Consider the following 23,341-nt stretch of genomic DNA (forward strand, 5'->3'; position numbering starts at 1 on the left):
TGCTCAAATTCCTGCTGATGAGCAGCATATCTGTAGCAAAGATGGTGCTGTTTTGAGATAGCCACATAATGATATCATAAATAATTGCTTCATTTTTCTGTATGCACTTTCTTGACATTGGCAAGAAATTATTAGAATAAGCTTTAAATAAGATGATCTAAAATAACTGAAAAAGCTAAAATAAAATAAAATAAAATAAAATAAAATAAAAAAATCCAGAGCATTCTTTTCTTGATCTTGCTTGCTTTTTTAACATTCTGCTTTTTGGTCTAAAATCTGGATTACAATCACTGGAAAATAATGATTTTTCTTCTGTTTTTTTCCTCATTTCATTCTCTAAACTAACCTACAAGTGAAAAAAGATCAGCAGGAAAAGAATAATTTCTAAAGGACAGATGTAAGGTGACCTCTGATGTAGGATATGCAGTGCCAAGGACAGGTGAAGAGCACTCCTGCCTAAGACAGTACGCAGATGTATCATGGGGTGTGAGGAGGAAAAGAAAAGATGTTTACTCAGGCTTTCCTTACATGGATGTGAACACAGAAAGGGCAAGCACATGCAGGAAAATATAAGCCTATCCAGGGCATAATTTATCTTAGTCATGTATCCATGGAACTGGCCTTTATTTGAAAAGCAGTCTAATTACTGAAATGACTGCTGCTGAAGTCCTGCAGCACAGCAAAGGAATCTATATATTCTCTGCCGTTAGAAAGTTTCACACATTTTCATATAAGTTTCAAATAGCAATATTGATCAGGCAATTACCAGATTAAAAACAGCAGCAAAGCCCATGAAAGAAAGCGGAGTTTCTCTCTGCCCAAAAGCATCTAACACACATTTGTGTGTTTTCATGTAGTTGAATATTAAACCAAATCACATCTTGTGTTCCAGCAGGTTTATTTTTCAAATGGGGGAAGAAAAATCCTTGAAAAGAGAAAAGCTGCCCTGATGCTGTTCAAAAGGCTTGAGGCAGTTTCTACCCCATTTATTCGTTTGGATTTTTCTCAGCCCCATCTGTTTATTTTCTATCGAGCAATCATAGTAGAGCAGATAGCCAGGCTATAAAAATCTGAGAGCAGGTGGGATTGGGAGATAATTTGTGAGGCACAATGCTATGTTCTCTGAATATAGCACTGCTGATTTGATGACTTGACTGGTAACCTAATTTGTCTGCTTTTATTTATTTATTTTAAAACAGCTATACTTTGTGTCTCAGGGAAACATGTATTTGTGGTTAAATACCAAAGGGAGATCACACAGATACTATGCTGAAGAAAACAGTTTTCTGCCAACTTACCTATTTTTCAAAGGACCGGCCCTCATACTTCTGCACAGAAGCCAAAAGCAACCTTAAGACTCTGGTCCCCCACCGCAATCATGTGTTAAGCATCATTTGAGCACAGCATGGTGTTCAGCTGGATGGCAGGGCATGGGAGAGGGGTCACTTGCCCACCTTGTGGGACCTGCCGGAGGCAGCTCAGAACACCCCCCCTCTAAGGGCAGGAGTAGGTACACATGTACAGCTATATAGGTCTGCACCTAAATACACCTGCATAGATACAAATATATAGAGATAGAGATATATAAATAGGTTTAGGTAAAATAATTTGCTGCTTAAGGGTTTTTCAGTGGCACAATATCTAAAGTGAAGGACTTCTGCTCTGAAGGCTCTCCCCTCCAACGCCTGCGGGTATGGCCACACCAAGCTGTGGACATGCCCTTGGAACTAACAATTAGAAAGCACACACACTCCAGCCAGTACAAAGCAGCTTGGGTGTTGGGTGTTTCCAGGCTTTATGTGGCAGGGACTGCACCACGCACAACTGCATCGTTGCTTCTGTCATGGCCAACAGACTATATAAAGCAGCGGTGCAGCGGTGATATTTCTTTTTCAGCTCAAATAAATCAACAGAATATCCTGTTGACTCATGAATGCACCTGTGGTCGGTTATTTACTGCACCAGACATCTGACATGTACCTGGGTCCTATAAGGATCGGTCAGATGTGCTTTGGCTTCTTCTCTGCTGCTTTACTCCTGCCTGGACAACAGTTTGTTTCTGCAAGACACGCTCTTGTTTGGGAAGTCATGGGCTGTAGAGTGCAATGCCACCGACCCCAGCAGGATCAAGTCCTCCACGGCGAAAGGATGGTCATGGAGTGGCTGTTGGGAACACACGCCTGGTTTGGGCGAGGATGTCCCCTTGCTGTAACCAGCTTTGCTCTAAATTCTCACCATCCGTTGGGGAAGGAAACGCAATGACACAGTCAGGACAAGCACAGGCCACTGTGATGTCCCCATGGTACCTGCCTTCGCCAGATTCTGGTTCATATCTGTCCCTTGGCTAAATAGTGGGGGTTTTGGTCCTATTATCTTTTTTTTTTTTTTTTTAACAATTTCTTTACTACATTTTAAAATTCTATTCTATTCTAAAGTGAAAAACACTAAGCACTCCTCATCTTCATATTCTAATAAAATCGGCACCTTAATTACATTAACCTGATCAATGTACTAATAGAGCAACTATTGTCCTTCTTACTGGAGCTATTGGGCTGACGGTGTGGGATGAAAATTTAATGCTCCTGTTTCTTCTATCTTAATTATGCCTAATGAGCTACTTGCTTTAATAAACAAGCAAATTCCAATATCCTGTCTATATTTTTCCCAGCAAGACAATATAATGTTAGATGAAATTGTCTTTCTCAATAATTGAATGACTTCAAGAATAATAAGTAATACAATCTAAAGGATGCTTATGTGATATAAGCTGGTTCCCTCCATGGATACTGGTGGAGAGATTTAGATTATTCATTTATTTATTAACAAATGTTTCTCCCTTAGGCAAAGCTGGTCCCAATTAAGAGCCATATTTTCAAATGATAAAAGTAAGTATTCTAATAAAGACACTAATTGGCAAGTATGTTCTTTAAAGACAGTCATAAATTAGAATATCTCATGGCAAGTGATGCCGTTTCTATTAGCATCTCTACAATGCAAGACACAATTTCCCTATTAACCAGGTTTGCATTTTAGAATGTTGAGAATGCCTAATGCAAATACCCGCCAGGACATCAGTAAAGCAGCCATACTTATGAACTTACCAATGGGTAGTTAGAGGCAGTACCTAATTATTACTCTTTCTGAATCCACAATTAAAAGCCAACAGACAAGCAAAGTAAGCTCTCATAACCCAAAAAGTTATTGAGGGATCAAGCACAAGCTAAAAAATGCTAGAGTGGGGACTGGCAGAAAGGCTTTATACAAAATGAGTTTTAAAGATGAGTAAAGTAAAGAAGAGTAAGGATGAGACAAAAGTGCAAAATTGGGGGGGGAGGAAATGTTTAGAGCAGGAGAGAAATAACAGAGTAGAAAAAATAAAATCCAGTCACGCTCCTTCAGGAAGATATCTGACAGCCCCCCGACACCTCCATCCACGCATGGGTCCCAAACTAAGTCTTTTGGGTCTGGGCTGAACAAGTCATTGCGAGTATTTTTGGAACAGTAGTCAAATTAGTTGTGGACAACTGGATTCATTATAATCAATTATGTCATCACTTCATACGGGCATTTCCAGGCAGAGAGGCATAGAGATCACTGATGAGTGAGAGCTAAGCACAAGTTCTACAGGACAGAGGCGGCTGCACAAATTGTATTATAATATACAGAAAAGTGTGAAATTCCTTCATTCATGTGTAAACAGTTGCTCTTGCACCAGCTCTATTACAACTTCATTTTAGTTAAGCATTTGACAGTCTAATAATGATCTACATCCATGCCTCTTTATCCTTCATAGCTGCCTAACCAAGAAGGAAATCCTAGGAGACTGGCCTTCACACAATATTTTTTTGCAAAGAAAAACATTTATTGTGATATCTCTTACTCAGTCTGGCAACTTTCTGTTTTCATTGTTCACTTAAGATACAAAAGATACACAAAGATATAAATAATATTGAATTTTACTAACAAAGATGGGGAAAAGTTAGTGAACGTTGGCAGTCAGGGACTGGGATAATAAGTGTATTAGTAGTAACAGCTGCCCTCCATAAAGCAAAATTTACTTAAACCAGCAAAGCTTGATACAGTTTATTGCTCCATGGTCTGCTCTTCCTTACCCCTCTCTCTTGCAGAAAACCACCATCAGACACCTTGGCAGGTGCCTCTAACTGCCAGATACAGCTTTTTGCCGCGATCCCCTTTCCAGCCCGCCCAGCAGCACTTTCCCCCCCATCCTTCCCACGCTCCTTCTCCAAGGGAACGGTTCCCTTTATTACAACTCCTTCTAGCTTCAGTTGCTCTTTTGTTCGCATGTATGGACAGCCAAAGATATTATTTTCATAGCTATTCTTTAAGGGACAGAATTTTTTTCCTATTTTCTCCCTCAGTCCCTTAACACAAAAGAGCTGTTGTGTCACCTGAGAAGAATGAGGAGCTCCAGCACGGTGGGGTAACACCCTGCCCGTGGGAGACGGAGCTGAGCCAGCGCAGGGAAAAAAAGGGAAAAGAGGATCTTCCATTGACAAATAGCTGTAATGCTTCTGTCACAGGGAAGGAAGGCTTTTCCTTTTTATGTAAAGCATAAATGTAACCTCTAAGTGTCCTACACAATGCACCTGTGTGTAAGCAGGTTGTGCCTTAGCAGGGTGAGGATGAGGAGAGCAGGATCACAGCTTGATCCAGGGGGAAAAGAGGAAATCATGTACACTTCTGCTCTATCCATCCCTAAAGCTATTGCCTCAGGGTCTTTCTTGCCCATCAGTGACTGATTTAAGAAAATCTGCAGATAAAGAAGGAGCAAATAGGAATGAAATACAAAAAGCTGGAAACACCTTGATGTACTTCTTTAGTATGGTATAGCAGGCTTAGTAAATATTTCAGGCTTTATGGGTTGTCCACAAGTCTACTTCAGACAAGCTTTTATGGAGGTAAGTAAAATAAGAATTGTTTCAAGTCCTGATTTTTGCTGGTGATGTTGGAAGAGGAAACAGATTTGCTTCCCTGTAATAAAAAAATATGGCTTGTCATGTCAGGTGTGCTAGCGAGTGTGCTTGCACCCGGTACTTAATGGGAATACCCTGACTGATGCAATCTGGCATCTCAAGTGAAACGGAGAGCTGTGGGATGTGTAGCCGTCTTTGAAAATGGTTGAGACAGTCCATTAAGAAGTGGTCTATCAATAGACACTTGTTTAATACATCAAATTGGTGCAATCTCTCTTTGGAATTCAGAATCTTATCATGCAGTAAATAATTAGCATTTATATACTGGATGTCTTTGTAAATGAAAACACAAGTCCATGTTTATCTACTCAGCTGTCACATTTTCTACTCTCCCATCTCATTTCCATATTGTCTAAGTATATCTCTATATTAAGAGATGTATTACTTAGCTTTATTTAATACTTGCTGTTCATAAATCCCAAAGCTCTTCACAAGGCACGGTGAGCATCAAATTGCTTTGAATGTGTGCTCATCCTTTATTTAAAAAACAACCCTAGGAAGTGAACTTGCTGCATTTCCCAGGTGTTTCCCCCGCTCCATGCTGCCCAGGGCTCACAGCCCACCCATCGGCCAGCCCAGGGCTTCCTGGGCAGTCTGTCCTCGTGGGACCCGGACCTCTGCTAGCAATATGGGATGTTGTGCCACAGACCTGGAGGTTCCCCTCCAGCTGTTGCTACTCTGTGGTCACCAACAGTTGCACAGCTTTGGCTGCTGGGACATGATACCGGAGGTCTTAGGGAGAAAATGAACCAGTGCAGTGAATTGCAGATGACAAATAAAAAGTAAGTTGCCCCCTCTTCCTTTTTTTTAAAATACATTTCATTTTCTGGGGGAAAAAAAGTCCCTTTATCTTATACCTGAGCCAATATGGTACCATTTTCTCCTCTGCATATGGAAAACTAAAGAGAGAGATAGACAGATAGGCACAGAGAATTTTGTAAGCTACAGGGGGCTGTGGAATGAGGAAGAAATCTGGGGGTTTCATTCACCCCTTTATATAATTTACACATCTCCATTTACAATTCCCAAGAGAAATTGTAATCCAGAACAGAAAAAATGCAAATATGGAGAAGTAGCAGATGAGTATTAGAAAGTCACGTAATTAAAGGGAACCAAGTAACTGCAGAGAACAGTTCACAAACGAGCCATGAGTGGGCAGATTTTTACTACGACTGTTTGATGCTCATCTTCATTCCCTTCTCCCCGGTGGCAATCCACAGATTTCAGTGGATTTACTCTCCATCTTTATGAGATTGAAATCAGACTTGAACACTCAGTACATAGAAGTGCATCAGTGCTTTTGGAAGCTGCTTGAATGATGCAAGGCAACAAAATGAATTTGTTTTGGCTGTTCTCAATTTCTGGATGACTTATGGTTGTGAACAAGCTCAGAGCTTAATAGGAAGTGGAGAAGTTGCTATATGTTAAAGTTTTCAGTAGTTTTTAACTGGAAAACAAGAAAAAGAGCCAAAATGAATGCACCAGGTAACCTTGGTACTATGGGTACCAAATACACACAGATTGTAATAGAAGGATATGCAGGATTACATCAGGTAAATCAGATTAATAAAAACTATGCATATGGTAGAAACAATGTACATTTGGAATGAAATTCTATCACTCCACCTTACACCTGTGTAGTTATGTAGTTTTCATAATCAAAATAACAGCGTTACCCTTAATTACAGGAAAGAACGACAAATTAGTATCTCAGCGCATTTGGTTTTGTTATTTGGGGGGTGGCTGGGCACTGAAGCATTTTCTCTTTGTTTCACTTCTGGCCATCCTATTCTGATATCCAGATAGGGCCTGAGAGATGTTGGTAATCTACCACTGTTGATAATCTCTCCATCCTGGAAGATTTCCTATGATTCTGCTCTGGCCTTTTATTTTGAATAAATTTATCAATTTAAGGAAAAAAAAAGTTAAAAAAAGGTGCTAAACTAACTAAACCTGAAACACATAACCTTGAAGTATGGATGTAGATAGTAGTGTCGTGGGCTTTCACTTTTTGACCTGATGATGAAATACAACATTTAATCACTGCTTTGTGGCATTTCCATGGAAAAATCTCAAAAGTGTGGTTACTTGGACTGCTTACAGTTCCCTTTTTTTCCCCCCCAAAACATCAGAAACACTTTCTATACATGTATTTATAAAGCATAATATGAAAAGGGTTATATAAGTCTTATGTTTAATGGCAGATTTCATGGCTGTTGGGTCATGAAAGCTAGAGCCAAGTTACAAGACAGACCAGTGATCTTTACCGAGTAGTGGAGCAGTTAGTTTTATGTTATCACTGTCAATGAGATTTTGCAGAATTGTGTTACACTTTGGTACAGATGAATGACCTTTAGTGTTACAGAATTTGTGATGCTCTGGCTTTAATTAACCTCCTTCATGAGTGAAGCCAAACAAGAAAGAATACAGTCCTTTTTATAAAGGAATATTTTTACAGTCATTAAATACACATTAATACTCTTCATAATATATAATTTTGTGGGTGACATGGGCACTATTTCTACAGCTGTTCTTTAGAGAAAGAATAAGTTTCTCTTCATTAAAGACTAATAAGTGACATTACATTTAAGTGCTTGCATTAGATATGCTTCTTTGAATTTAATGATGGGGCAATGAGGCCTTTAATTAAATAGTCAAAAATTTCTACTGGGAGAAACAAAAACAAATTTATCTACAGGTTTTCTTAGTATAAGTATAAAACAGAACCCATCTGGTAGATAATCAATGCTTTTATCCCTAAAACTAAGACTTAGACAATTTTGTCTTTAAAAATTTGTTTCTCATTTCTGACATCCATATGAACTCAACTCATTGGTAGATGTAGAGCTATATTCATTAATGCCTGTCTCGTGTCTCTACAGAATGTTCTTGTGGGAAGAGGTGGCAGAAGTACATATCTATTTAGGTGTATTTTATACATACAAAAAGTTCTCTACCATAGATCAGTGACTTATAATAAACAGTATTCTGGCATTCTATAAATATTTTTCATCTGAATTTCATTTATCCAATCATTTAGAGCCCCAGTAGATACTATAGACTGTAAGTACTGATAGGCTTGCAAAAGAGGCTAAAAATTGGCCAAGTTAGGACATTATGGTAACCACAGTCACCTGTGACAGACTTGGTATTTGAAACAAGAATCAGGTTAGGTGAATTTCATTAATTTTTCTTGGTAAACTTTTCAGGTTTAATATAAAATTAGCAAAAGTTTCTATACTCATCATCAAGAAAAGAAAAAGTAGTACCAAATGGAAAATCTACTTGTTAGGCAACTTTAGATTTCAAAACCATTGCTAATGTAAGCTATTACTCCTCAGAAACAGTATTGCAAGAAATTGCATTGAAGATTAATCCAGAAGCTTCCCAGAATTTCTACCCAGTGACAGTTGATGAAGTCTGCAGAGGAAGTTTGTCTCCTGGACACAAATGGTGATCTGAATTGCCCCATTCCTTCATTCTACCGTATTTTTCTGTTAACCAAAATGGGATCTTACTGTTTGCTTATTTCTATCACATTAAAATGTATTTGATAGAAATGCAGCAGATGTTACTTGATTTTCTATCATGGCTCCCTTTCACAGAGTGGCAAGTCAGTTGCAATACTAATCCATTTATTAATTTCTGTATTGATTAGCAGAATAAAGCTAAGTTTTGAGTGGCAGCCAGCACGTTTTGTTAGATGACTTACCCTGTGCTGTGTCCTCTCATCCACAGACACGAGACTTTACATAAATACGTGCAGTTGTGGAAGTTCAAACAGGAATGCATGGATATTTCTCATTAACAAGAAAAGTGACGGGACATCCCTTAAGCTGGGGTCCCCTGCCTTAATTCCTCCACACGGTTAGAGGAATAATATATTTTACGCACTTTTACATACTAATTGGAAGCTTGATTTTTGCTAACTATTGAGCAGGAAAAGACATTCACTGAAATAGCCTGACATCTGAGAACCCAGTATTTCTCTGCACTTGTCCCTGAATACTGCTTTGCCTGCATCTGAGCTTGAAATTCCTGAAAAATGCCAAAGCTCTTATTTTTCCAGCCTGAGTATTGTTTAATGAGAAAATGAAGAAACAAAGCAACACCATCAGCCAGAACCAAAGTATATTATCATGTAGGAAAGCATTCACAGCTCACAGCTCCATCTGCTCTACCAGTGAACATTAAATATTTTTCAAAAATTCTAAGCAATTAGAAAAAAATTATGAACTTAGACGGTGGCTAAGGCATCATTTAATTTTTAACATCATACTTCAAATGGATTCCTATTACTATAGCACCCAGAAAGCTAAAAATAGTACATGAACAGTAAAGACAAGCTGAAAAGCAGATCTAATCTGGGAAAGAATTACATATGCACAAACATATTTGCACACAAGCAGTTGCAGTCTTATAGATTCCACCCTGAAAATGCATATAACCATATTGAATTTTAACTTCTTGGATGCTGACAATTTTAATGTATCACCTTGTGGTAATAATCTCCAGCATACATATATTTATTAGGCACACGTCTGAGGCGCTTCCTGAATTAGATTCCAAGCGATTACCTGTACCCCAAAGCTCCAAGACATGATTGCTCTGTCTGAAAACTAATTTTCTGTAATAACTGGAAAGTCACCAGTATTCTGACAACTGCTAGCCAAAACTGTGACACAAATGCATTATTATCAACAGCTACTGTCACACTATCAAAATATTGTGTAGATGTGCAGCTATTGTATATTGGTGTAGCATCATATATTGTGCAGCTATCAGTCCTAGAGGCATTCAGCCATGCAACCTGACAGTTCTGAAAAGAGAATTAGCCACACTTAAAACAAACTTTAAAATGTCACCTCTTAGAAGTAAATAGAATAAAAGCACTCAGAGACTGCGGATGTTTGGCATTGGTCCTAAAGACATGAAGAAATGTAGAGAATGTTAATAAAAGAAGGAATCACAAAATGAAGGGCTTTTTAATTGTAACACAGAGCATCGTAAGATCTGTACTTCCCTGCTTCACACCCAGCTTATATATAGGTGTGATTAATCTATGTCTGGGAACCTAATGGCTGCAGCTGCATTTGGGGATTTCTATGATTTTTAAAGGCCATGGGTTGAAATGCTAAAAAACCCCCAGAAACATAAAGCAAGTAGAATGGGTGCATTATGTAGAAAGCCTGAGAAAGAGCTCCAGGAAGTCTTAATGTGGACTACACTGCACAAAGTATTGGAAGACTAGAAATTTTATTTCTACACATAAACATAACATATATTCCCAGTATAATAGGATAATACATATATTTCCATGCTCAACATAGCTCCCCATGAGACCTGACTATGTCCTATGCGAAACACATACTTGCAGTGCTGCAGGTGCAGACGAGACACAGAACTGCTTTTATTATTTTAGGAATTTGTCTAATTCACAGCACTCGGCTTCTTATAGGTTGGGCTACTGCTTAATTGCTAGAGTTAACGTTTCTTTCTCTAACACTTCAGGGTGCTGAAAGCTACTATTGGACCTGCAGTAAGTGTTGAAATAACCCGAATCGAGAACTACTGAACAAATTGTCAAGGGCTGAAAAGCATAGTTAGGGTTTGGGGGCATGCAGAACTCTTCTGAATGAATAAGAAAATCAGGACAGTTCCTGTAAGATAGTGTTGTATCTGTTGGCTTTACAAAATCACTGACACTCTCCTGTGGAGTTTCCTTGCTAAAAAAGAATTTAATGTTTATCCAATCCAAAGCCAATGGCCTCTGCTCCGGCTGCTCTCTTTAAACATTTCAGGTAGTTCTCCTGCTTATTGCTCTTGCCAACTCATTTTCTGATTAGAAGATACTGTTACATTTACACTCTGTCGTTATCTTTTACTAGCAAACGTTGTCCAACGGGACATTCCCTGCTAAGGTAATGCTGTACTCATGGTTCATCTTGGCTATAGAAACATCCCGGACCTCTGTTTAAATCAGCGCTAACAGAAAATCTATTGTGCTTTTCACTGTAAGTTTGATCCAGTTCTTAGCTTTAGAGATGTTAGCGGCATCAGTAAGAATAAATAAGACCAGGGTGTGCATGCAAAGAAAATGATGTCTGAGCCACATAATCCATAAAACACATTGTGTATGAAAAGAGATTAAAGACATGGTATAGCAAAACATTCCAGATCCAATAGCAATAAAAAGGTTGACCTCCCCATAACTCTGCCTGCCTTCCCAATCAGGATTTCTGTATTGGCATCTAATTATCTAGCTCTTCATTCACCCCTCTAACTTTCCATCACGAAGGAGTCAATGGAGAGACTACCATTAAATGCAGAGCATGGAGCTCATTAACTTTACTGGTGCAGACACACGTGTCTCTGTGTACTTCATTCTCTGTTGATTCTTTATATACTGTATCTCTTTTTTTCTGCTCTTGTTTTCTTGGTTTATTTAAAACGTAAAATGTAAAGAGCAGCTACTCTGTCATCCTGTGTCTTTGTATGGTATCTAAATCAATGGTGCCCTGCTGGGTTACTGCCTCTATCACTGCAATACAAATAATAATAATACTGATCGTATCTTCTCAGCTCTGCCTCGTATAGAAAAGGACACTTAGAAGCCAGTTGCATAATAGCAATAAACATGAGGTATCATATAATAGATCTTCAAAGATACATCAATAATATATTTCAAATCACTGCTGCTTGTGCAGTGTTACTGCAAGGGAAACTGCTGGGGAAGAGGAATGCTCTGAAAATATCCATCATCTTTTACTGTCTGTGTAAATGTTTTGAAGATGGGCTGTAAAACTGCATTAAGTTTACAATAAATTTTGAGGCTCCTAACCTATTACAAAGTGCCAAATGCCAGCGTTCATCCACTGAGGCCCTGGGCTGCCGTTTTACTAAAGCTTTTATGCTTGCTTCCCCAAACAGCAGCACCGCATTTCACTTTATTTCACTTTATTTTGTGATTTCCAGTTGCTACCCAGTGGCAGGCTGGTTTGGGAGGAGAAGTAGGAAAGTCAGAAGAATGAAACTGCAGGAGAAGCTTCAGTGACCAAGTGGAGTGAGTGAAGTAATAAATATTTTTGGTTCTAAGTTGCATCAAAGAAAATGACCAGAAAAATATATTCTAAAATATTTTTGTGCACAGTCTGTGTGAATTTCTCCCCATGGAGACTGGGAGATGCTATATATGACAGAGCAGATAATTTGGTTTTCCTCAGTTATTTAGAAGCAGGGGAAATGCAGGTATCTACCTGATCAAGAAGTTAAGTCCTCTCTTACTGCTGATCTCTTAGCAATCTTAGTCAAGTTTTGCAAGGCTTGACCATGCTGCACTGTAGAAAGCCAAGAAATATCAAGATGATCATCTAGATAATGCTACAACAGGCTTTTTTTTGTAGGATAAGCTACAGGCTAGCTTTACGTTCACCAACCCCTGTAGCCCCCAGCTGTTTTTTAAGGAAGAGAGGGCTGCACACTCAATATTCTGGTTCCTTTAGTGTTCTTTATTATTGTCCATCATCCGCTTTGAAGCAATTTTTCCATCCCTGGGAAGGATGAACACAAGGTGTAGAACCTATTACTTCTGCTAATAAGCATATATTCCCTTGAAAGTCATATATTGAGAAAGCCCACTGAGCAGAGCCTTTCCCCACGCCCGGGTGGGCAGGCAGAGGGTCTGGGTGAGCGCGGGGACCTCACGTGCAGGAGCTGGGGCTGTGCCCTGGAAAGCTGGCTGGGGTAGAGATCCATCTTTAGTGCAAGTAATTGTGTCTTTTATTCTTTATTTTCATGCCATTTTTCAAAACCTGAGCAGACACTGTACTAGCTGCCTTTGCAAATATGGGTAAGCATACAGAGATAGCTAATTAAAAGTAAACAGCTCTATATTTAAGGAAGTTAAATCTAATAGACATTTAAATCAGTTTTCATAATGTTGTCACTTGAAGGTTGTGCCATTTAGTATAGAGCAGGTAAGTATTGAATCCTAGTTACAGTGGGGATGGGGCTTAAAAACATAACTACCAGCTTTATGGAGAATTATACCTAATGTAAGCCCAGGGAAGTATGATTCAAGTGCTTGTACATACACCAGAAGCGTGATTCACAGTCAGATAATTGACCATTCTGTACATTTTGGCATTCAGTGACCTCCTGTTTTTCTTTGTGGCTTAAACCTGTAGAGGGCAGATAACCCAAGGTTAAAAGGTGAACTTAGAAAATGCAAATTAGGCATTTGCCCACGAAAGCATTTTGCTGCCCTCTAAACTTGCATTGAAATCTCAGTTCATTTAGAAGGTCCAAGATCTCATTATCTTGGCCATGCAAGGAGGAACAAGTTGATGCAAAGCATCGGATTCTGTTGGACTGCAAAAAGGTTAGCTTATCTGGGAACACAAGTGGGTGATAAATCACTCAAAGCACCTAATAATTCTTTCTATTGCTGTACTCTGCTAATGGAGAGGACTAAACCCAGGCCCCCCCCCCCCCCCCCTCCAGTTTGGTACTAAGCAAGTGGCAGAGATTTTCCATGAGCTTTCTCTCATCTGATGCTAATAGATGAGCTCCTCTACCAGCAAAGGATAACAGAAGAACTCATCTTTTCTGCAACTCACTTTTTCCCAGCGCTTTCCTATAAATCTCTGATTTCTTAGAGACTAGATGTTTCTCGAACAATGTCTGCATGCACGCCACTGAAAAGTATGAATGATCGAGCCCAACAAGCAGCTCTCCAGTTCTTTTCCTTAAATTAGCCCAGAATACACCTGCCCAGACCATTGCATGAAAATCTTGTATCCTCCAGCAGGTTCTCCGGCAGGTGACCCCAGATCTGTGTGTTTGGGTGCAGCTACAGCCACCTCCCACCCTGCATCTCCTGGCCTTGGCAACCTGCAACCTCCAGGGCATCTTTGCCACCAGTCCTTCTCTGCTGAAAAATTCAAGACCGCTCGCCAGAACGGGTCAACAGTTTGGTCTAAGCACCGCTGTATCTTGCTGCATATATCAACCAGCACCGTCAAATCCAAAATTGTTTATAACATCTCTGTTGGCTGCTTCCAGGCGGTGGAAGAAGCTAAAAGGAGAACCACGTACCAGGTCAGTAGGACCTGTGCAAGAGCTGCTGAAATAATGTCAGCCCTGACAAGTGGCTTTTTGGAGTGGAGGCATCTGGTGACACAGAGAGCAAACCTGTGGTAACCTCCCTTCTCCAAGGGGAGGAGAACCTGAAGGCAAATAATTCCCCAATAATTTCTTCAGCTGGGCTGTATTTACTTTCATTTTTGAATTACATCTCAATTACATATATTTAAATCATTGTCTGCATAACAGTCTAAAAATAAGCAGAGATGCAGTCTCTGAAAGATAGATTTAATTTATGCTTCAGCTACTCTTTTTGATGGCATTACTGATACTAAGTGTTGCTCAAAACTCCAAAGGGTGGATTGTTATGTTTTTATCAGACTGTGGTAGTCTTCATTACTCAAGCCATCTTGACCCATATTTCACCTGATATCAATTTTGTGGTCACGAATGACCCTGTCCCAGTATTTGCAATGAATCACGAGATGTGTAACAAATGGTTATGAGTTCTTTTCAATGTTTTTAAAGAAAGGAACAGACCATTAACACTTTCTGTTTTCATAAGATAATGAAATAAATATTCAAGTGACACAATAACACCACTATTTACAATGCTCAAGGATTATTATTTTTTTAAACAAAGCAAGGAAATAGGAGGGGATGAAGGAATATTACAAGAAGTGCTAGAAATGAATGAGTTTATCTTTTTTGATCAAATGCACTCTTTCTCTAAGATTTTTTACTGTGCTTTCTTTTTTTTACTTTATTTTTTTAACCCTAAGAATTAGAAATATTTCAGACAGATACACACCCAAAGTTATTTTTGCTCAAGGTTTCTGTTTTTACCTTAATGATCACACAAACATTGCTGCTCCGTATCTCAAACGTTAAGTAATTCACCTGGATGATTGAAGGGATAATGTTTCTGTACAGAAAGGTGTTTAGGAGTTTTCAGAATAGTTGTCAGATTAAAACTGTATCAGAACTCTATAATCTAAAGCTGATGGTAGACTTGTTTTAACCTGTTTCTAGGTAGTATCAAGTCTGGTAATGATTAAATTGTATGTCTTTAATTTTGTTGTTAATTCTGTTCCTAGGATGAGGTTAGCATGAACTGATGGGTATCAGTAATGAATATCAACCTGTGTCCCACAGTGTGGTTCGGATTTCAAATCTTTCTGGAAAACCATGGAAGAAGGAAAGCCATAATTCACAGCAGAGTCCAAGATTTTAACCAGTATGCTAGATTAGTAATGAGGTTCAGCCATAAATCTAATGGAATTATGCATAAATAGCTTGGTCTATCTAATGCATTAGAAATACTTAATGATGAAAATCATGTACACTCCCATATTCACCTCTGCAAATGGCTAGATGTGTGTTGTGAAATGTATTTACTTTCTGGGTTGCATTAATGTGAAATCAGGTAAAAATAATAATAATTAAAAAAAAATAAATTCAATGGACCAGCTCATACCTACACTGAATTTATTTAGGAGATAGTTATTCACACTGTAAAGAAGCTATTCATTTGAGGAGTCCTAACAATACGAACTAGGCACATCTCAGTTGTTACAGCTGATAAAATGATAAAAGAGTCACTAAAATATCAACACCAATTAAAACTCCTCATTTGAGAGGAAGTGATGGGAAACATTTTTAAAAAGTAAAATCATAAGAACTTCACTTTCATTGGAGAGTATGAGTATGCTTTCATATTATCTTCATATTATTCATTACAACCCTTCACAAAACAGAAGATTTTGTGGTGGAAATGGTAGCTATCATAAAAATTTCAAATTAATCAAACAGCTAATTTTGTGCTGAAACACTTTTTTAAAATTGCAGTTTAAAAAAGGAAAATAAAAATTTAATGAAATGAAACAATGGAGTTATTGATCAATTATGAAACACTGGAGTTATGGATCAGTTATTGGCATTCAGATAATTTAGCTTTTATAGTCAAATTAGACATTACAACATATTTTGGGATATAAAGTTATTTAATAGGCTGCTCTGTCAATGGGCTATGTGGAAAACTTGCTGCTGCTTTATCTTCTTCTGATACTTCTGAAGTTAATGGGAGGGGATTTCTTCCTTGACAAGAGACAAATAGACCTTTCAAACTCATTTTATTCTCTCAAACTATAGCTTAGTTTAGTTTCATATTGTAACCGAAATACACCCTAAACCCCAACAACAACTAAAGAGAGAGCGTGACGAGCCTGCCTTGATTTTTGGAGGGACCTTTTCCAGCTGTCACTGCGGCTGAGCCGCGGTGTGAAGCAGGATTTGGGTTAATGGCTCTATCGAAACAGGAGCCAGACACTAACAAATGGAAGGAGAAACTGAAGAAGGCAGTATCATTAGGTTATAAAGCAGAGGAACAAAAGGTAATTAGGGGAGGAAATGTGAAAAATGAGCATGTAATCATACTACAAGCACCTAGACACTCTGCCTAAAAACCCTGCCTATCGGTGGTGAAGACAGCTAGTGTTCGGTTTGGGGATCTAGAGGGGATTTGTAGGGATGCAAGAAGCTGTGGCTGAACTCTTTCACTCTCGGTTCTTCTTACAATAAATCAGCCCAGTCTGGAGGGTTAGAAAGCCCCCTTTTTAGGACATCGCATGTTTTCCATTTTCCCTGAAGGTGAAAGTACGAAGTGGCCAGCGCTGGCCAGAGAACACCCTCTATTTTGCAGGCTGGATACAACACACTTGATCCCAAGCCCATAACAATCAGCGGGAAGATTCCTGGAAGATTTACTGGCTTTTAGACTATCCTCATTGTGAAGTGCTTGATCCTGCAAGGTGCGAATCTTGCTTTTGCGATACAAAAACTTTTTGCTTGATTCAGTGAGAAGTTTTGCACTTGGAGCTCGATCCAAAGCCTGCTGAAATTAATAAGCAGCTTTCTGTTGACCTTAACAGGCTTTGGATTATGCTTTATGTGAAAACCAGTTCACTGACTTAACCAAGGAATATTTATAAAGTAAAAGCCAAAGGAAACTTATAAAAGAAAAATCTTTTATTTCATGTAGTATCAGTTTTAGTGCCAAAAATATAATAAAAAATCCTGCAACATTCTTCTCTTTATCATCTTCTTTACAGGCTTCATGAACCTCATCTAAAAGGTGCTCTAGGTAAAAAGTATTATCATTTTGATGAATGCCAGCTCTTTGACATGAGGAAGAAGTCTTTTATTCTCTGACAATGTCCCTGCCAAGCTAAGTAGAAGTTGTAGGCAGAAAGCTTTGGGGAAACCCTGATGCTGATGAATCAGAGCTCCCTGCTGAGAAGCAGCCTGATGATACCTACCATCTAAACAGTTTAGTAGCTTTTCAGCAGGTATAAGAATCAGGTTTGCCTTTTTGTAGGATTTTTAAAGGCTAAAGGCTGAACCCGACTCTTCGCAGAAGAAATGAAATCTGTTTCCCATGTATGACTTTTTCTTCTTGTATTTTCACTCTTAAACCTTTGAGCACGTATTCTTTTGTTGCCTTGTCTAAGGGATAATGTGGCAAACTGCCATCATGCATTGCCAGTTGTGGCGGCGGGGGTAGCAAAGATGTAGGCACTGCATTCTCAGGAGATGAGGACTTACAAAGCCCATCAAGACTACATGAACCTCTGAAAGCAAGTCAGAATACTCACTTTTGATTAAGCACTTATGGTGCTTTATATTTCCAATTAACTGGAAATACTGCAAGGATGACCCCTTCCTTAATTTTGGATTACTTTTTTGCATTATATGGACATTGATGATATCCAGAAGAGTAGAGGAGAAATGACAGTAATGGAAAATATTAGTCAATATGTTAAAACAACAACAGCAGCAAAACCCCCAAACGCCGTTTGGGTTGATTTTTCACTTTGATTTTTGGTTAGTTACATTTTTTCTGTGTTCAGCTCTATCCCTATCTAAAATTAAGTGCAGCAGCTGTTTATGACAGATTATTTGTATGAATGTAGAGCCTGAAAACCTTTACATCAAACCAAGGATTCACTGTGCCAGGCACTGAATAAACTTACTTTCCTATTAGGAAAACCTTATTTGTAAATTCTAGCCAGAGAGAAAATCAGTTTCCATCCTACATGTGCATTGTCTTTACATACTGTTACCAGATAACATAAATAACAATGTATTCTTTATTCTTCCCCATGATAAGTGAGAGGCTGTCCCAGCCTGAGAGGTTTGCACTCTAAATAGATGTCAAAATGTGATATGGGAAGCAGAGATACAAGAAATTGAACTTTCCAAAATATCAAAACATCCCTGCACCATAGGACGGGTTTCCTATCAAAAATATGTGGAAAAATTACTTTTCTGTGGACTGGTAATTGGAAATAACTAAACTTCTGGTCAACTAGAAAAAACTATTTAAAAAAAGTCAGAAAAACAGATCTGTCCCTGTGTCTGGCTCCACACCCAGTACCCTTTTGTCTGGCCTGAGTGCCCGGGGCCTGGATTCCCTCTTGGTAGAGCTTGGTGTCATTTCAAGAAACGTATTTCCCTTGGCCTGCCAAGCAGAGTGCATATTAGAGTTTGTTATTAAATATCTTGGCTGCTCTATCTGTGTTTCTTGTTTTATCCCCAGTTCGGTAACATGTCGCGTATACTATATTATTACTGACTTTAAAGCACACAACAAGATCAAGCCTTGAAAGAACAGTTTCTTTTCGGAAAGTGGAAAATTGGCAGGAGAAATCACTTCTGCTTTCAGAGGCAATGGCAGAAGCAGGTGCCGAGTGCCTATTGTGCAAGGATAGCGAAGCAGAAGCAATTGGAAGAGAAACTAATATAAAGATCACACATAATCTGCAGATTTTAAGAAGCAAGATATATACACTGCCCAGCTACCGCTCAAAGCACAAACTAAAGCAGACAAGGTGAAGGAAGAAAGAGAGCAAGCTGAATACTTTAATCACTTCATGTGAAGAAAGCTTGCTATATAGGTGCCAAAACTGAGGATATTTAGAAAGTAGAAAATTGATTACGAAGAGATAAGAGTGTGCTAGCTTAAAAAAGGCAACTTGGATACAAATGAAACAGAGGAATCATTGGTATGAAATTGTTTGTCATGGTGCGGAGGAGAATTTGCACAAGGTAATGAATCAAAACTTCAAAGTCAAGGACAAAAACAAGGAAAGAAGAGACCAATTACAACCATCAAGAAAAGCTCATTAGAAGAGCTTGACTATATACATCAGAATTTTTAAATCTGAGGGTTTTGGCTTAGTGAGCGCTTGGGTGGCTGAACTTCAAAGAGTTATTAGATCTTCTGAAAGGTTGGGGCGCAGTCACTATGTCTACGCATCTGCTTTTCCTCTCATTATCAATACTACGAAGCACAAACAATTCCATCCGTGATAAAAGAGAAATATCTGACCCAATATTTGGTGTATCATTGGGATGGCTGAGAAAGAAAGGTACGTTCTTTTGCTGTATTTTAGCTAGTAGGATTCCTGCAAAGGATCGATGCTAACCTCGGCTCCTGGAGGAGACAGCAGCTCATACCAGCAATTACACCACCTCTGCAGCTTCAGCTGTGTGTTTACTACAAGGCGGTGTCTGCGATGGTATTAACTGGGTTTCTATCGCCTCAAATGCTGCGCACAACCTCACCTCTAGCAAAATAACCGCACATATCTGTTCTGAATATGGTCTTCCACTTCTTGCAGCTTCCCAGAGGGAAGCACAGAAGACTGACCATAGAACTGTCCCTCTAACCAAACCTCTTGTCCTAAACGACTGCTCAGCATCCGTGTCCGGTGGGAATTCCCAAGTTTGCCAAATGTGGAATAGATTGGAGAGCCTTGGGACAGCTTTGGGCAAAACGTTTAGATATGGGTGAAATTAGGTTATTCTACATGGGAATGTGAGCATGGCTAGGGAGGATCAGTGCGTTCATTAAGTCTCAGAGTCCGGACCTAAGGCTAGTCATATTCCAGCGCACTAAAACAAGAAGAAAAAGTGGGGGCAAAATGTTTGCCCACATTGCCCACACAGTGTTTTTTTTAAACAATGCTTTGAAGAGTTTATTTCTACATATCCCCAATCCTTAAATTCTAATTAAACGCATCACTGTTCAAATACTATAAGAGTAACAAATACAAAATGGCTCGCTATGGTAAAGTTACAGGTGTAGCAAAGCCTAATAACCTTGTAAATGCAGGAGTGAGGAAAAAGTCAGCCAAATATTGTAAAATATTTTCCTCATAGTTTGTAATAATCCTTCTAGAAGCTTGAAATCTGTTTGCTTCCCAAATATTCATTAGCTAATATTTGTACAGTGCTTTGAAAATGTAAAGCACTAAATATGTGCTAATTATAATTATAATTACTTATTATTATCATCAAACTCTTTATTCTCTTTGTTCTATGTGACTGTGTCTATGAGGAGGCACAGAGGCTGCTGCCCTGGAAGCATCTTTGCCTCTTATAGGATTGAATTAAAAGCATTTGTTTCCTGGGGAAAAAGAAAAGCAGAATAACCAGGACAGGCTTGCAGAGGGATGGGAGAGGTAGCAAAGACATAGAGCATATCAGCTTCACTGGGGCTTTTTGTTATATTTGTGTTTACAAGCCTTATCCAATGCTGTATATATATCATGCTGTCTGGAAGACAGGAGTTAGGATTAATGCCTTGTTTTCCAAGGGACAAATGATGGCCTTTTGAAAGGCTGTTAAGAGGCCGGTTTTCACCCCGGTCCCACCGGGGGAGATGCTGTGAAGTTGCTGTGGGAGGTGTGGGACCTGAGCCCCTGCGCTGCCACTGGCCCCGCCGGCCCCGCTGGGTGATCGCTGCTTCCACCAGCGATGGTTCCCGCGAGCGAACCGTCCTCCTCATCACCAACACCTTCCCTACACAAACAGCAGATTGCATTGCAGCTGTCTTTTTGATGTAGTATAGAGAGGTTAAAAAATAATAGTAATAAAAAAATCCTATTCTGCTAATGCTGGAGTCCTTTTCTTATTGCTTGGCAATAACACACATGGGCCCGTGTGCCTCTCCTCCTCCTCTCATTGCTCGCCCTATTCAATGCAGCTGTTTCTGCAGGCCTTATTTCTTCTGCAGACCCTATTTCCCCAAGTGATTCAATGTTTTGCTCCCACTATCTAAAACTAAACTTTCCCATCCCCATTGTCTGGCAGCCCCAGTCCAGGCTGCTGCCAGCAGCACACGCTCCGCCGCTCCTTCCTTCCCTTCCCAGGGCCTTAACACTTTTTGCTTTCTGTGTGCTTTTTCCTGGCATGATTTTAACGAACTAAATGCCATGTTTTGAGTTTGAACGTGCATATACGCACTTAAAGAAAGAGGCCAGATAGACAGCGCTGGAAAATGAAGCCTTCTGCAGGTTTGCAGAATGGGGAGAGGATGGAGAGCTTTTCCCACACACACCAGACAAGTCACCGAAAACCTTGGGAAGAGATTTACATTCCCGCATTTAGGTGTGGCCAGCGTCATTCCCTTTGCTGCTAGAACAGCATGATGGTTTTGGGAGGAGGAGGGGGTTTTCTGGGTTTTCCTTGTCTGTAAAGAATATCTTGTAGTTTTTAGCAGAATGTTAAACAGGTCTGCTCTGTGTGTGCATCTGTACATTGCTTGCTGTCTGTCTTGTCTAGCATGAAGTGACACAAGAGCAATACTTTCTATAAATAACTTTCGAAAGGAGCTACTGATTATTAATGCAGAGAATTCCAAAAGAGAGAGAAAACAGCGTTTCACAGCAAGAACTTTTAATGAGAATGCCATTAAGGCAATCAGTCTGCAAACCACAAAGTGAATTTGTAAGGCAACCCTTCCATTTTTTTTCCTCTCCACTGAAATCACAACTGCCTTTTTGGGTATCTCCCCAAATGATGGTCCATCACCGCCCAGGTGAACCAGAAGGATGGTGCCAGCTTCTGCCCAGCTGGCAGCATGCAAGAGGGGGTTTTTTGGATGGCACATTTGCCTCGTGCTCTGGGAGCCCAGGCAAGCGTGGGGTTAAAACTTTGACCCATGTAGAGACTTGCAGTTGAGACCGGTGGAGAACCCTAAATCTTCATTAGATGCTGTGATCAGCCAGCTTACACCTGGACCAGGGTCATGCTGGTGGCTTCGGAGTCAATGGCACCCTGGACCAAAAGCGATGCAGAACTTGAGTAAGCACCGAGTATCCAGGATGAGACCATGAAGCAAAAGTAGGTTACCCAAGCACAGGGAGTAACTCCACCACACAGAGGACCTCAACATTCCTATGTGCAATTCTAAACTGCCTTCTTGTAAACTGTAAAACTGGTCAGAAAAATTATATTACCAACAAATATATTCTGTTAGAAACCCAGTGCAAACACATTTGCTGTCTAATCAACATCTGATTTCCAGTATTTTACAGTGTTAAATATTTGTATTAAGTGCATTTTTCATTAAATATTTGTATCTTTTCAAGGAAAGCAGTGATTTATCAAGATTAGTTTTAAGCACAATCATACTTTTAAAGTCAAGTGTTAAATTATGATCCCATCACCTTTAGGGATTTAATATCCATAAGATGTGCAGAGGTAAAAATCTATTTATGACATTAACTCAAGATCAAGGAGAAAATAAAAAAGAAATTGAGGGAAAAATAAACCATATACACACAGACTAGCATTACATGAAATTAAATAATATGGGTGCATGGCATTTTGATAGTCAGTCTGGGGTGTTTTACCATAGCTTTCCAACCAAAATAGAATTTTCAAATGAGGAAATAGGAAATGGCTTTATGTCCTATATACTTCAGAGGTTTAAACACTTTATTTGCAAGACACTTGTTATTACCCCCTTTTCTTGTAGGTGGATGAATACTGAATGTTTTGCAAGACTAAAGGTCCCTGCTGGTTGCTGATTTTTGTCAGTTTTGGAGCATCCAAATTTCTTTATAATTTCTGATGTTCTTGTGAGAGCTTGCTGAGTTAAAAAAAAGCTTTAACCTCTTACAAAGTGATTTCTACTATTAATATTTCACAACTGAGGTCTGAGGATTATGAACCTTCGCTCACCGTAGTATTAAACAAATATTTTAAGCAGGATGGTGGTTTTGCCAAACAGAATATGAGGTGATGAATGACTTAATCTGACCCCAGATGGGGCAAGTTATTAAAATTGAAGTCACATTTGTTTAGAAGGCAATGATGTAACAGAGAGTAAGTGAATGGAGGAGATTTGGAAAATCCAGAGGAAAGTCTTTCCTTTTAGATAAATATAGTGCAATGGAAAGGAGAAACCCCTT

Source organism: Buteo buteo, chromosome 21 (genome assembly GCF_964188355.1).
Source record: "Buteo buteo chromosome 21, bButBut1.hap1.1, whole genome shotgun sequence".
NCBI classification, from domain to species: domain Eukaryota; kingdom Metazoa; phylum Chordata; class Aves; order Accipitriformes; family Accipitridae; genus Buteo; species Buteo buteo.